Below are 13,895 nucleotides of genomic sequence, written 5' to 3'. Positions count from 1 at the left end.
CCCTGGATGTCCTCATGAAGGGAATGACTGTTGGACTTCTGAGTGGGTATGAAGGCATCCTGCATGATGCTTTCCCTGTTGAAATCTTCAATGTAGCTGTGGTGCTAGAGGAGACGATCGTGACATCAGAGATGTACCGTCTGGCTTTGCAATGCTGATGGGTCTCATCTACTGCCTCCATCTGGAGTACCCTTGTGCCATGAAGTACACGTTTGAATTCCTGCAGAGGGTCAGCCTGAAGGTCAAAGCTGACCAGTGTTCAGCTAGGATACATGGACTCAGGAACAACTTTCAGATACTGATACTGATACTGATGTATCCTGTATAGACTGCTCTGTACGTTCTCTAACCTGCTAGTTAACTGGTTGGGGTGGTGAAAATGTTATAACAGATGGTAACTGATACTGTTGTTTGAAACATGATCAGGGAATGTGCATAGAAGTTTTGTTGTACTAATCCCACTTTGCATCATTTGTTGTTAAAGAAAGGCTTTGTTTTGTCTAGTCGTTTGTTTTACCCGATGTTGCTGCTCTTCTCACTGCAGGAATGGGCATATATGTAAGAATATATATGCCTGGAAGCTTTTATATTGTACCTCCTTCCTTGTTGGAGTGAATGTTATTAAAAAACAGATTTTTTGTTTGAATAAATCATTTGAACATGAGTTGTAAAATCATTGTTCAAAGTAGAAACTACTGAAAAATATGAGTCCACATAATTTATAGTGACATTTTTTATTATCTATAAGTGAAAATTATGAGTTGAAATAGTGTGGAGATCTTCATTAGTTTGACACATTAAAGTAAGTTCAATTACAAGAAAAATACACCAAGTAAGTTGTTGTAACTCACAGCATCAAGTTTTAAAAATGAACAAATATTAGAATATTAACATAATATATAAAATAATATAAACCAGAATGTTCAACTTAGACTTTTGAGTTGAAAAGCTTATCTGAAAGTTGTATTTACTCACATTTTTAACTTTTGAACTTTCATTTCTAAGTTGAACAGACTTGAAATGTATTACAGTGAAGAGCTTCTGTTGTTCACACATACACTCTGACTGTGCTTGTGTTGCAGCTACGAACTGAACATGGCAGAAGAAGCTCCAGCTCCAGCCGCCGCTCCGGCCGAAGCGCAGAAGAAGAAGGTCTCCAAGCCGAACAAGTCCGGCCCCAGCGTCAGTGAGCTCATCGTGAAAGCTGTGGCCGCTTCCAAGGAGCGGAGCGGCGTGTCTGCAGCCGCCCTCCAGAAGGCTCTGGCTGCCGGAGGATACGATGTGGAGGCCATCAAGAGCCTGGTGGCTAAAGGGACCCTGGTCCAGACCATGTTCACTGTTGTTGGCAGAAAAGTCAGATAGCAACAAACTGCTGTCTTACATTCATCCTTCAGCTCTGTGTTCTAAGAGTCTGAGAATATGTGGTTTCCTTTGTTTACAGTGGTGCATGTCATGTGACTTTACTTATGCAACATGTATGATAATGTTCTGTCTCCTCTCATTTCCAGACGTGCAGCCAAAAACATGTGTAGTGATGATATGTGACGGTATCATCATGGTCTCAGAGAGAAGAGCTGAGAGTGTCTGTTCTGATCTGTGGATGCTTGTGTCTCTTCTCCCCTGTAGTTTCCTGCTTGTTGCTCCGTCACACGCCCTCTGCTGGTGAGCCGCGTCATTACACACAACCGCTCATGTAATGAGGCGAATTTAGAACAATTGACTTTATATGTAGGAGGGATTGATTTTGGAATGAGGAGGCTGCAACCTGCGATGGCACCACTAGATGTCAACGTTTCACAGCATTGGTGGTTTAGTGGTAGAATTCTCGCCTGCCACGCGGGAGCCCGGGTTCGATTCCCGGCTAATGCAATGACCCTTTTAACTGAGGAACATGTGAGGGGACATATATTCACCTTCACATCTATGCTGCTGTTCAGCATGTTGTTTTTATATGTGTTAACAGACCTATCTGACTTCTGTTAACATCACTGTGACATACACACAGAGGCACTACACTTCACAGACGAGCTTCAGTGGTACAGTGCACATCACATTTGAAACAAGAGCACTTACCACTTTCTAGTTTTCTTTCAGTTTTTGTCTGATGTCAACAGGCATAGTTGACAATAACATCCTCACCTACAGTGTAATACTCAGAGTTTTTCATGATATCATAACAGGACATAATACATCTCTGTACATTTCTCATCTGTATATCTGCATATCTTATGGTTGCTCTGTACATAGTCTTTATTTCTACTTTATCTATTGTTATGCTGCTCAGGACCTTGTTTTCATGCTGCTGTAATGGAATGGAAGGAATGCTGATAACCAACATAGGTCATAGCAGCAGTCACCTGGTGCGGTCATGTATAAGCTGGGGTGTGACGCAGTGGCTCCGTCAGTAACTATGGGCAGTGTGTACGCACCCAGACACACATCATTGGAAGCCAGCTTTAATGAGAGGTGAGGGTTGCAAAAGTCAGAACAAGAGCCTGTTGACAGAAAACTCTAAAGGAGAAGGTTGCCATGTTAGAAAACGAACGAGACTTTCTGCAGAAAACCATGACCATGACATCCACTGGTAGGTCATCTGTTCTTTGAACTCAAACGTTTGAACTAGTGCCATCACATGATTAAAATTTTAATCACATTAATCACTGTTGCTGTATATTTATTGTGATTAAATATCACTCATTTGTTTAACCTATACTCATTGGATGAACTCAATTAAATTGAGTTTTTCCATCCAATAAATACTGGTAGCCCCAACTCAAAACAAGCAAACAATGTTAATGCAATATAATGCAACCCTTACATCAAGAAATGCATGGTTATATATTGTTATATGGGAAATAAGTGGAAAATACCATTTTAAACTGCTGCTAAACAAAAACTGATAATGCATAAAACTCAATATTTTGGCTAATCTTTGACATATTCATGATAGATATAAATATAATGCCTCAGCCACCTAACTTTTGTTTTGTGGAAAAAAACTCATTTTTGTGTTTTCTTCATAAATAAATACTGTGACATAAAGTAATGTAACTGGCATTCAAAGGGTTAAATTCCTCAAAATGATTTGTTTGGTAGTTTTGAGCAGGGCTGAAGTGGTTTAACATATTTATGCAGAAAAAAGTAAGAAAAAACATTAATCTGTTGAGTTTTTATAGCAGTTTTTTGTAAGTGGACGTTTTTGTCCACGAATGATACAAAAGGGTAGTAAATTTGTTTCACCATGTTCTGGTGATGTATTTGAAAAATTGAAATTGGAATTCTAAAATGTGTCTAGAGAGAGTCTTTGTTACAAAAAATTGTGCCATATGCACCAACACAGATATAATGGTGGCCAGGTAAAGAGGCAAAAATTACCCAAGTGCACAAAAAAGTCCCCAATGACGCCCGAGGGTCGTTCATCAGTTAGTTCATCTTAATTGTGTCAAATAGAGCTAAAATATAGTACATTTGTTTATTAGTAATTAAGGTTATTTGTTTTTGTCCAACCTAAATATATAATACAATTATTATAAAATTACCTTTAAATGAACCTACCACCCCTTAAGAAAAACATGACACCTGGTTGAGGTCCTTTTATTTAAATGCAGCAGAAATAGAAACAGTAAGGTGCATAACATTCCTCCAGGACATAAACCTTTGCATTTCAATATACCAAATTAAGTTGGATGAAACCCCCACATCGCTGGGCTCCTGTCTTCAGAACATGTAAGCTGCCCTCCTATAGGGTTAAAAAACACAAACACACATAACACTCATGTTACATACAATCCTGAGCATCACATAAACATGTGAATCTTTCATTAATATTGAAGTTTCTCCTTTGTTCTGGGAAACGTACAGAAGCTTCTTTGAGAAGTGGTTCAGCTGGGCCATGAACTTCAATGCAGCGGCTTTCTGGTGATCTGCAAGTCATCATTCACCTTGAAAACAGTAGTAGTACAAAACAGTATTGTTAGTTGTAGTTACTCTCACACAGACTTGAATAGCTATAAAGAAATGTGAGTTTTCATTTTACATTCATTAATTACCATGGACAAGTAAAAATGTGATTTAGTAGTAGCATAATCCATGTATTAAAGTACATCTGCATGTAGGCGGTGTATGGTGTATGATAAGCTGCAGATGCATAAAAGTACCTGGTTCCAAACTGCACTCTGCACACTTCCACATACAGCATCCTGTAAAATAAAAGAAGTCAGAAAAGAGTCAGATCTCATTGACCAAATAACAATAAGATGCTGTAATTGATTACCAAGTATATAATTAGCTGCAGTCATTAAGAGCATAAGATGAGATTATATATTAGAGGTATGCATGTAATAAATATGTTAAAGCTGTTATGCTGCAGCAGCCACTCCCAAATTTCACAATGAAATTTCAAATCTGAAAAGCCTCTGAGGTCCACCCAAAACTTTAATCTGAAATCTCAACTCGTTTTAATCAAATATCATTTAATAGGTATGTTTTAGGTTGAGTTGGACCAACATGGAAAAATCATGTTGGTCCAACTCAAATGCATCACATTGAGTTGGGGCTACCCATATTTATTGGATGGAAAAGTCTCCCACAATTTAACTGAGTTCTTTTTTATTTTATTTTTATCTATAGCGCCAGATCACAACAGAAGTCATTTAATGGTCCCTTACTATAGAACACATTTATACCTTTTCCTTTTACTAAACAAAGTCATTTCAGCACGTTTACAGGTCTCCCCTGCTCTCTGTCATGTACGGCGCAGTTCCAGCCCGATGCACAGGGGAGCAGGCACCAACCAGCAGACAAAAAAATATATAAAAAATAAAATATATCGCGAAAATATGCCGACTGCTTCACTTCAATAAATCGCGACTGTATTGTTTCACATTAACTACACTTAGTGTAGTTAATGTGAAACAATACAGTCGCGATACAAGTGCTGCTTAGGCTAACACAGAGCGTTAGCTCTGGGCTAAAGCTCTGGGCTAACGTTAGCCTGTCAGCTACACTACAAAAGTAAAGCCAAGCACTTTTGGATTGCGTTAGCTGGCGGCGAGCTGCGCTCTCAGTGTATTAAGGATGAATTCAACGTGCCTGTGTAGAAAACTCCAAGTACTAACCGTGTTCACCACTTACCTCTGACAGCTATATGACGCGACCATAGACATTAGCTACAACGAATGCTAACTAATCTTAGCTGCTTGTAGCCTGTCTACCCCAACGTGAACAATGACTGACATTTCTTCTTAAGCTCAAGGTCCATTTATCTTAAGGCATGCACATTGTTTCACATAAAGATAATAAACTTATTGAATAGAAGACAGAAAACTTACCAACGGTAGTTTCAAGGCAGATGGCGGGTAGGACAGAGGCTGATCTCCTGCTCATGCTCTTGCTCTGCTAGTTGAACTCATTCGGTTTGAGAGGGCCACGGGAGTCAAAGCAAATATATATTTATGTTACATCTGCTAAACATATTTGGGTATTGTTGGAATTAATAACATTTTCATAAGACAAACAAAATAATAATGTTTCACCTCTAAGAGGGGCTTGAATCAGATTTTTGAGTGCAGTGAGTCTGCTCCCCTATGTCCTCAACATGTGTTTTTAGCATTACATCCCAGTCAGTGGTGTCAAAGCAGTCCCTCAGACCATCCTCTGTCTCAGCTGACCACTTCCTGATTGAACGTGTGGTTTTAGACATCCTTTTGACCAGGGGGGTGTACTGTGGTTGCAGGTGAACCAGAACCACAAACGCCTCGGGGTGCTTTGTCTGCAGTCTTGCTGTTACTGTGTGTATCTTCTCATAGGCAGCTGATGTGTCCGCGCTCGGTGGGGCGTAAACACAGAGCACGATCACATGACTTAGCTCCCTCGGCAAGTAATATGGCCGCAGGCTAACAAGTCCTGACAACACAGTACCTTTTTCACTGAGACATGTCCTGGGCGTTCATTCGCACCAACGTTCATTCACATATATGATGAACCTCTGCTCTTCCCACAAGCGTTCATGTCTCTGTCGGCTCTCACAGCAGTAAAGCCTGGTAGATCCACGTTAGCATCCGGTCTCATATCAGTGAGCCACGTCTCTGTGAAGATGTATAAGCTGCACTCACGCTAACTCTGTTGATTGTTCAGCGCAAAACAGCTCATCCATCTTATTCAGTAGTGAGTTGACATTCCTTATTATTGCCGAGGGGGTCATTGGCTTAAAATGTCTACGTGCAGCCTTTACTTCCGACGTTAGTCCTCAGTGTAAAGACTTCTTCTCTTGAAGAAACAATATCAGTTCTAGAATGATTGCTTCTAGGAGTTTGAGCTGACTGCTGTTTACAGGGTCTAAATTGGAATATGAACCTATTTGGGTTGAAGATTATTCCTGTAAATGTAAACATGAGACAGACATCCAATCTACTGAATTTCAAAGATAAGGGCTCGTCCGGCATTTGAACCCGGGACCTCTCGCACCCAAAGCGAGAATCATACCCCTAGACCAACGAGCCACATGTGACTTCATGTTTCAGTTGGTGGAAGAACAACACAAAGCACATGTTTTTCTTAGTTCGCAATTGGTAAAGATATGTACAAAGATTTCTGGTTAGGAATATATAGTGTTGCTCCTGAACAGGGACTTGAACCCTGGGCCCTCAGATTAAAAGTCTGATTTCCTGCAAGATCCACCCACAGAGATCCTGAACACATAAAACTCAGATTCCCAACCAGAATAGTAGCAGAACTGAAGACACCACTTGGAGGAGTGTCTTCAAAAACCAATCCTTGAGTCCAATGTACCAACCAGCACACATTAAGTGAAACAGGCATATCCACGCTTCAACAATGAAAACACAGATTGGCCGTATGGGGATTGAGCTAATCGGTCGAGCCCTATTGATTAAATGACGTTATGATGTTATTCTGGAATTCTGCCTATCATTCCGAAATACTGATGTCTATACTGGAATGCTACTGTTTATTCTGGATTTCTGCATTTCATTCCAAAATGTTGTCTTTCATTATGGACTGCTTTTCATTCTGGAATGGTGTTTTTCATTCCGCAAATCTGCTTTTCATTCTGTTATGCTGACTTTTGTCCTGGAATGTTGCCTTCCATTTTGGAACGCACGCTTCCATGACATCACAGGCCGCTGTTGGGTTAGAATTTTGTCTACCATTCCAGAATCCTGCCTATCATTCTGGAGTGGGTGGATGGATGTCTATTCCAGGATGCTCTCATTCTAGATTTCTGCCTTTCATTTGGGAATGCTTTCTTCCATTCTGGGATGCTTTTCATTCCAGAATGATGTCTTGCTGACTTCTGTTCCACTATACAGAGTGTTATTCGGGAATTCTGCCTATCATTCCGGAATACTGATGTCTATTCTGGAATGCTGCCACTTAATCTGGATTACTGCCTTTCATTCCGGAAATTTGAATTTCATTCTGGAATGCTTTTCATTCCGAAATGCTGCCTTTCATTCTGCAAGTCTGCTTTTCGTCCAAGGCGCTGTGTTAAAGTTGCAGTCTCCACTGGAGGACAATCCTGAGACAGAAACTGGTACACCCAAAGGATAAAACTCCCAGGGAGAAACACAGCAATATCATATATGCAGTCCAGTGCAGTGAGGAATGCTCTGATCTGTACATTGGAACAACCACTCCACAGGAGAATGGCTCAGCACAGGAGAGCCACCTCCTCAGGACAAGACTCAGCTGTTCACCTCCACCTCAAAGACAAAGGACACTCCTTTGAGGACAACAATGTTCACATTTTAGACAGAGAGGAAGTCAAGGAAGCCATCTATGTTAAGCTGGTAAAACCTTCTCGAGGTGGTGGCCTCATCTTTTTACCACATACAAAGCAGTTATTTCATCCATTCCCAGGAAGTTTCACTCCAAGTCACATGCTAACAGCAAGAACAATGGGCTGTCTACCAGCAGTCTCATAGTCGTTAGCCAGTCGTTAGACACACCTGGCACAGGCAGCCAGATCATCACAAGTAATTATGGAAACATTTAGTGCTATTGTTTGTGAGTTTTATCCAGACCACTCACTGAGGTCTGCAACCACATATAAACCATGTTTCCCCACCAACAGATCAACAACTGATGAAGCTGCTTGGATGAGCAGCGAAACCTCTTCAGGAAAACTCTACAAGTCCAGACGCCTTGCTTCAATCTTCTCTACAAACATGCCAAAGCAAACAGTTTTTACCAACAATGTTACACACTGAGTTTTGAAGGTCTTAACCACTAGTCTTAAGTTGGAATGTTTACGACATGTGTGAAAAATTGTAATTCACGTGTGTTATTTCCCATAGACTCCCATGTTAAAATGTCCAACTTCACAGCAGAAATGAACATGTTTACAGCCTGGTACAAACATTCTGGTCTCAAATGATAGGTTCTCTTCTAGTGTCAATTGTATGGGGGTGAATTTTTTTTTACAACTCACTTGTAAAAAAGTCAGCTTTATTGTCAAATCTGCTATATGTGCTGGACATACAGAGAATCGAAATTGCGTTACTCTTCACTCCATATATAACATATAACTAAAAACTTGTGTAAGTATAAAAAAATGTACCTACAATGAGGCACACACAAAAATGAAGGCACAATGCAGTAAGAGTGCAAAAGATGTATAGTGCAAGACAGTGCAGTTGGCATAATGTAAACAGTCCAGGAATGGTTTAAGTTATAGCAGCTTATATGAGACTGGATGACATGACTAGGGTGCAAGAGAATGCACAGGGTAAAGTGGCTGGTGCACAGAGTTCCTAACTTGGGGGGGTTCTTTTGTAGAGGGAAGGGGGAGAAAGTGGGGCACAGCAGGGAGAGAGTTCAGCTTCCTGACAGCCTGGTGGATGAAGCTGTCCCTCAGTCTGCTGGTCCTGGCCCGGAGGCTGCGCAGTCTCTTTCCTGATGGCAGCAGACTAAAGAAGCGGTGTGAAGGGTGGGTGGGGTCTCCTGTGATGCGGAGGGCCTTTCGGATGAGACGGCTGTCGTAGAGGTCTTGGAGGGAGGGGAGAGGGACGCTGATGATCCTCTCAGCTATGAGCAGCACTATGCGATGAAGCGTCTTCCTGCAGGTGGCGGTGCAGGCTCCGTACCACGGTGATGCAGCTGGACAGGATGCTCTCAACAGCCCCTCTGTAGAAGGTGCACAGGATGGAGGGAGGGTCTCTGGCTCTTTTGAGCTTGTGGAGGAAGTAGAGGCGCTGCTGTGCCTTCTTGGTCAGGAATGCAGTGTTGTTAGTCCAGGAGAGGTCCTCAGTGATGTGCACACCCAAGAACCCCGTCGATGGTCAGAGGGGTGTGCTGACTGTGTGCTCTCCTGTAGTCCACAACCATCTCCTTTGTCTTCTCCACATTCAGGGAGAGGTTGTGGTCTCTGCACCACTCGGCCAGAAGGTGCACCTCATTCCTGTAGACGCCTTGCTTCAATCTTCTCTACGTATGATGACCTGGATGACTGAGAATCTTCATCAACATCTTCCTGTAGTTTGTTTCATCTCCACCGGAGATGAGACCCACCACAGTTGTGTCGTCCACAAACTTCACAAAGATGTTGGAGTTGTGTATCTTTGAAGAAGAACTTGTTTCTGTCACAGCTTTTGCCTTAAACATAAGCATCGTTTGAAGACAAACTTTGACAAACATTGAAGGCCAGTTTTTGGAGTAGTTGTTTGGTTTCTCCATTGTACAGAACAGAGCATGCCACACTGCACTGGACTGCATATATCCAGGGGTGGCAGTAAAAAGCAGCTTCCCTGAGGGGAAACTCAGTGATGCTGTAACCTCTGTTATGCTGACTTTTTTTAAAAAAATACTTTAATAATCCCAGAAGGGATATTAATTAAGGCTGCTGCCAAGCAGTGTCATACAATGACCAGCACTGGAGGCAATGTGGGTCAAGGACACACAACCCTGCTCTACCACTGAGCCACTGCTGATGTTGCCTTCCCTTCTGGACTGCTGACTTGCCAGAATACTGACTGTTACTCCTGAATTCTACGTATAATTCTGGAATTCTGTTGACTATTCTGGAATGCTGCTGCTTATTCCGGATTTCTGCCTTTCATTCTAGGACAAACAAATGGACTGCTTTGTGGCTCTGTGGCACAATGGATAGCGCATTGGACTTCTAGATAAACACAGGAGAAGTGATTCAAAGGTTGTGGGTTCGAGTCCCACCAGAGTCAAAGTGCCTTTTAACTTCCTGTGGCGCCGTCCTTCAGGGTGGATACAGCTCCTGTCCAGAGCTAGAAAAAAAGGACTGCACCCAGACATCCCGGAAAACAGCGTCTCTGCCCCCGGCTTTGTGACCGTACAGGTGGACAGAGATCTGATTGGTGTGAGCTTTTGCTTGGCACAGAGGCAGCTAATAAACTGAAAGTTGTACCTTTTTCAAATGACATGGTGAGGAGGAGAACAGAAGATCTCTCAGCTGACATTCAGGCAAAGCTGCTGGATAGACTGCGATCATGTAAGAAATGTTCCTTTCAGTTGGATGAATCGACAGAGCAGAGCATCTCCAGTGCTGCTCAGTTGATAGTTTTGGTGTGCTATCCCTGGAAAGGAGATATTTTGGAAGACTTTCTGTTCTGCAAGTTATTGCGCAGATAAAGTCTGTCAATCCAGAGATTAAAGCTGCTCACTGTATGCTGCTGAACATGAGGCACTGCTGGATCACTCTGAGGGGCGATGGCTGTCGCAATGGCTGCAGCACAGAGCTCAAACTGTACCGACCAGCTCAAAGGAGAAGAAGAAGGAGCAACATCACATCAGGAAGGCCCTGCAAACCTGTGGCTATCCCAGCTGGGCTGTCATCAAAGCCACAAAAACAAGACCCACAGACAACAAGACAAAGACAACAACTGGCTGAGGAAGAACATTGTCACTGCAGAACTGAAGAAGCTACTCGGGGGAGTGTTGGTCCCACTTAAGATTAAAATTTAGGGTGTTTTCACACTTGCTCCCTTTCGGCCCTCTAAACGAATGCAGATCGATGACTCAGGATTTTTTGCTCTATTTAACTCTAACTCTATTTTCCCTGAATGTGCAGTAATTTAACCAGAAAACACAGGAGAAAGCCGACATTCTGCTTCAAGTGAAAACTACCCAGACTTCAGTGCAGTGGAGGAGTCTGAGAGCTCTAGTGGACCTGGTGTGAACAGAAAGAGGACTAAATTACATAAAACCAGTGACCCTGACATGATTTGAACATGCAACCTTCTGATCTGGACTCAAGACGTGCTACCATTGCTCCATGAGGTCTGTTCACAGCTTCTGCTCTTCCAAGGACTCAGTTTAGCATGACATGATTAGCTTGATGTTCATATATGTGTTACTCATTATTACTAGATGAGCTGCAGTGAAACATCCAAGCGACCACGTCCCAGCACATATCAGAGATGCAGAACAGATGGAACAGTCTTATGGAGTGATGGAGGCCATGAAGCCTCTTAAAGCTTTGAATGGAGCTGAAGTCATGATGCACTGATCTTTCTTTTTATATAATGTCTCATAAGTATTTGTTATAATATTGCCCCAAAAAGTCAGCCACACTTGTGTGAAACCAGCCTGTCCAGTTAGGATCAACACTGATTGTGGATCAGTTTCAGCTGCTGTTGTGCAAATGGAGCAGATAACAGGTGGAAATGAGAGGCAGTTATCAAGACAGCCCTATAAAGGAGGTATGTGTTATAATACTAAATTATGTCTTCAGCTACTTTTATACTCATTATTAATCCCAGATTAAGGTGTCATTTAGGAGAGAGATTTAAATTCTATCTTTATGTAACTTCTCCTTCTGATACACTCTGATAGTTATTCAGTTACAACATGCTGACTGGAAATCTGCAAAGTGAGCCCTGAATTTTTAGAGAAGTAGAAGTAGAAAGGACACCAGTATTACTGTCCAAACAAAAGGTTCCACTGAGATTTGAACTCAGATCACTGGAGTCAAAGTCCAGAGTGCTAACCATTACACCATGGAACCTGCTTCTCATGGGTCTTCTTCTCCTCCTCTACCCGGCCGACTGTCAGCAGTTTGACATTGGTAAAGATATGTGCAAAGATTTCTTTGTGTCAACAAAGACTGAACACTTTGCATATCACTGTCCTCCATGAGGAGGCTGTCCTCCATGTCTAGATAAGGCTTGCTGTCTAGCAGCTGGGAGAAATGTCTTTTTGTGGCTGTGGCATTAGCCCAACATTGAATCATAAAGTTTATTTGTTGCATAACAGGAAGTGGTCTTGTATTAGGGTGTGACCCTCCTGAGAAGCAGAACCTCTCCTCTGATAATTGTCTCTCATTGGACAGATATGAAAATTAGCCTGAGCTATCCGGGCTCTACATGTTGTTACAGAGAATAATTCTGTGCAAACAGGTTAACTGAAACAGAGAGCATTGAGTAAGGGTGAACTTCCTGTGTGTGCAGACAGTGGAGGTGGTTTCAGGTGTTATAAATTGGCATCCCCATGGTTCAGATGAAGAAGTGGTTCTATTTCGTATAGGCTTCGCCCTTTAAGGCTATCGCTAGTGGGTTTCATCCCTTCGCGCGCATGCGCAGCACTGAAAGATTTAATCACCGCCCACCTACTACGTGGGCCTCACCTCGGTCTCACCTCGAGTATAAATTGGAAACTGAAACCGGACAATCGGCTCCCATTTTTCTTCAGCGTAAGCTGCAGCACTAAGAGCAAGCTAAGAGCGAGCTAAGAGCAAGCGAGCAATGGCGAGCAAGAACGAGCAAGAGAGTCCGCTAAGTCCTCGGATGGCATTAGGATCTGCCCGGTGTGCCAGATCGATCTGCATGCCCGTTGCGAATCCTGCCTTGGCCCGGAGCACGCCGGCCTGACGCTAACTCCACAGGCAGGGTGCCCCTATTACAAGCTCCTTCCCGAGGACGAGAGGCGGCGGAGAGCAGATGCTTTCACCACTACAGCGGACGCAACTTTTCCCGCGGCAGATGACTAACCGTTAGAGGACGCTATTGCTCTTTTTGCAGAAGGGTCGGAGTCGGACGACTCTGCCCCACCTTCACCACATTCTCCTCAGGTCGATCCCCCTCTCCGGATGGAGGGGCTGGATGATGATAAGGAGATGCCTGGGGTTCACTCGGGAGTTTAATCCTTTCTCCCTTGCCGGCTATAGGCGCTCTCGTCAGGGATCTTCCTCAAATGATTCAGCGTGCGGCAGCGCTCAGGTATGGCAAGCCGCCCATATCACATTTACGCCATACTTTAAATGGCGTTTTTTACGCCGTACGCCGCAGAAAACACCGCTTTCACGTCATACGCTGTATGGCGTTTTCACAGTTTAACGTCGTGCGCCGTACGGCGTTTACCAAACGGCCACTCATAACGCCGTACGGCGTTTTCTAATATTCTAATGATCTCCGCCCCATAACTTGCTCAGCCATTGCAGTTTACTCTTTATCAGCATATCGGCAGAGAAGAAGGTCAGACCACACTAATCCATCACCGATCTCCTGTGCCAAAAAGGATCGCTTCGGTCTGGATCATAGAAGACTGTATATAAGCCTGGATACTGCACAGCCATCAGGTTTCATGAAAGAAATAAACTGAATTTTGTTTACAATAGCATCTGTTCACCTTTCTCTTACTTCTTCTTCTTGTCTTACACACTTAAACCACAGAGAAAAAAACGTCTGTTTACTGACTTTTTAAATCAGATTGGATTGATTTCCATGTTATTTGACACACTATCCTGAAGGACACACACCACGTTTTGCTTTATCTTCGTTCTGATCATAAACGTTGACAATCTTAGTGTCTCAAATGATAAACCATTTAAAATGTCGACGAATAAAGAAACCGTGCTGTTCTCAGATATGGCCAGCAGATGGCACAATACACCAAGAAACCGCTATACA

The 13,895-nt window shown here is 42.8% G+C and overlaps 3 non-coding genes across 3 annotated transcripts; 1 reads left to right on the top strand and 2 right to left on the bottom strand.

The window, feature by feature from the left end:
• Window positions 1-6,428: 6,428 nt before the first annotated feature.
• On the bottom strand, window positions 6,429-6,500 carry trnap-ugg (transfer RNA proline (anticodon UGG)). Its single transcript has one exon. It is a non-coding gene; the product is annotated as a tRNA-Pro (tRNA).
• A 3,604-nt stretch (window positions 6,501-10,104) lies between these two features.
• Window positions 10,105-10,196, top strand: trnar-ucu (transfer RNA arginine (anticodon UCU)). The gene is given in 2 exon segments: window positions 10,105-10,141; window positions 10,161-10,196. It is a non-coding gene; the product is annotated as a tRNA-Arg (tRNA).
• A 1,727-nt stretch (window positions 10,197-11,923) lies between these two features.
• Window positions 11,924-11,995, bottom strand: trnaq-uug (transfer RNA glutamine (anticodon UUG)). Its single transcript has one exon. It is a non-coding gene; the product is annotated as a tRNA-Gln (tRNA).
• Window positions 11,996-13,895: the final 1,900 nt, after the last annotated feature.

The sequence above is a fragment of the Parambassis ranga genome, unplaced genomic scaffold (genome assembly GCF_900634625.1).
Source record: "Parambassis ranga unplaced genomic scaffold, fParRan2.1 scaffold_24_arrow_ctg1, whole genome shotgun sequence".
Taxonomy (NCBI): domain Eukaryota; kingdom Metazoa; phylum Chordata; class Actinopteri; family Ambassidae; genus Parambassis; species Parambassis ranga.
The sequence above is the reverse complement of the archived record's forward strand: the minus strand, read 5'-3'. Positions and strand labels throughout refer to the sequence as shown.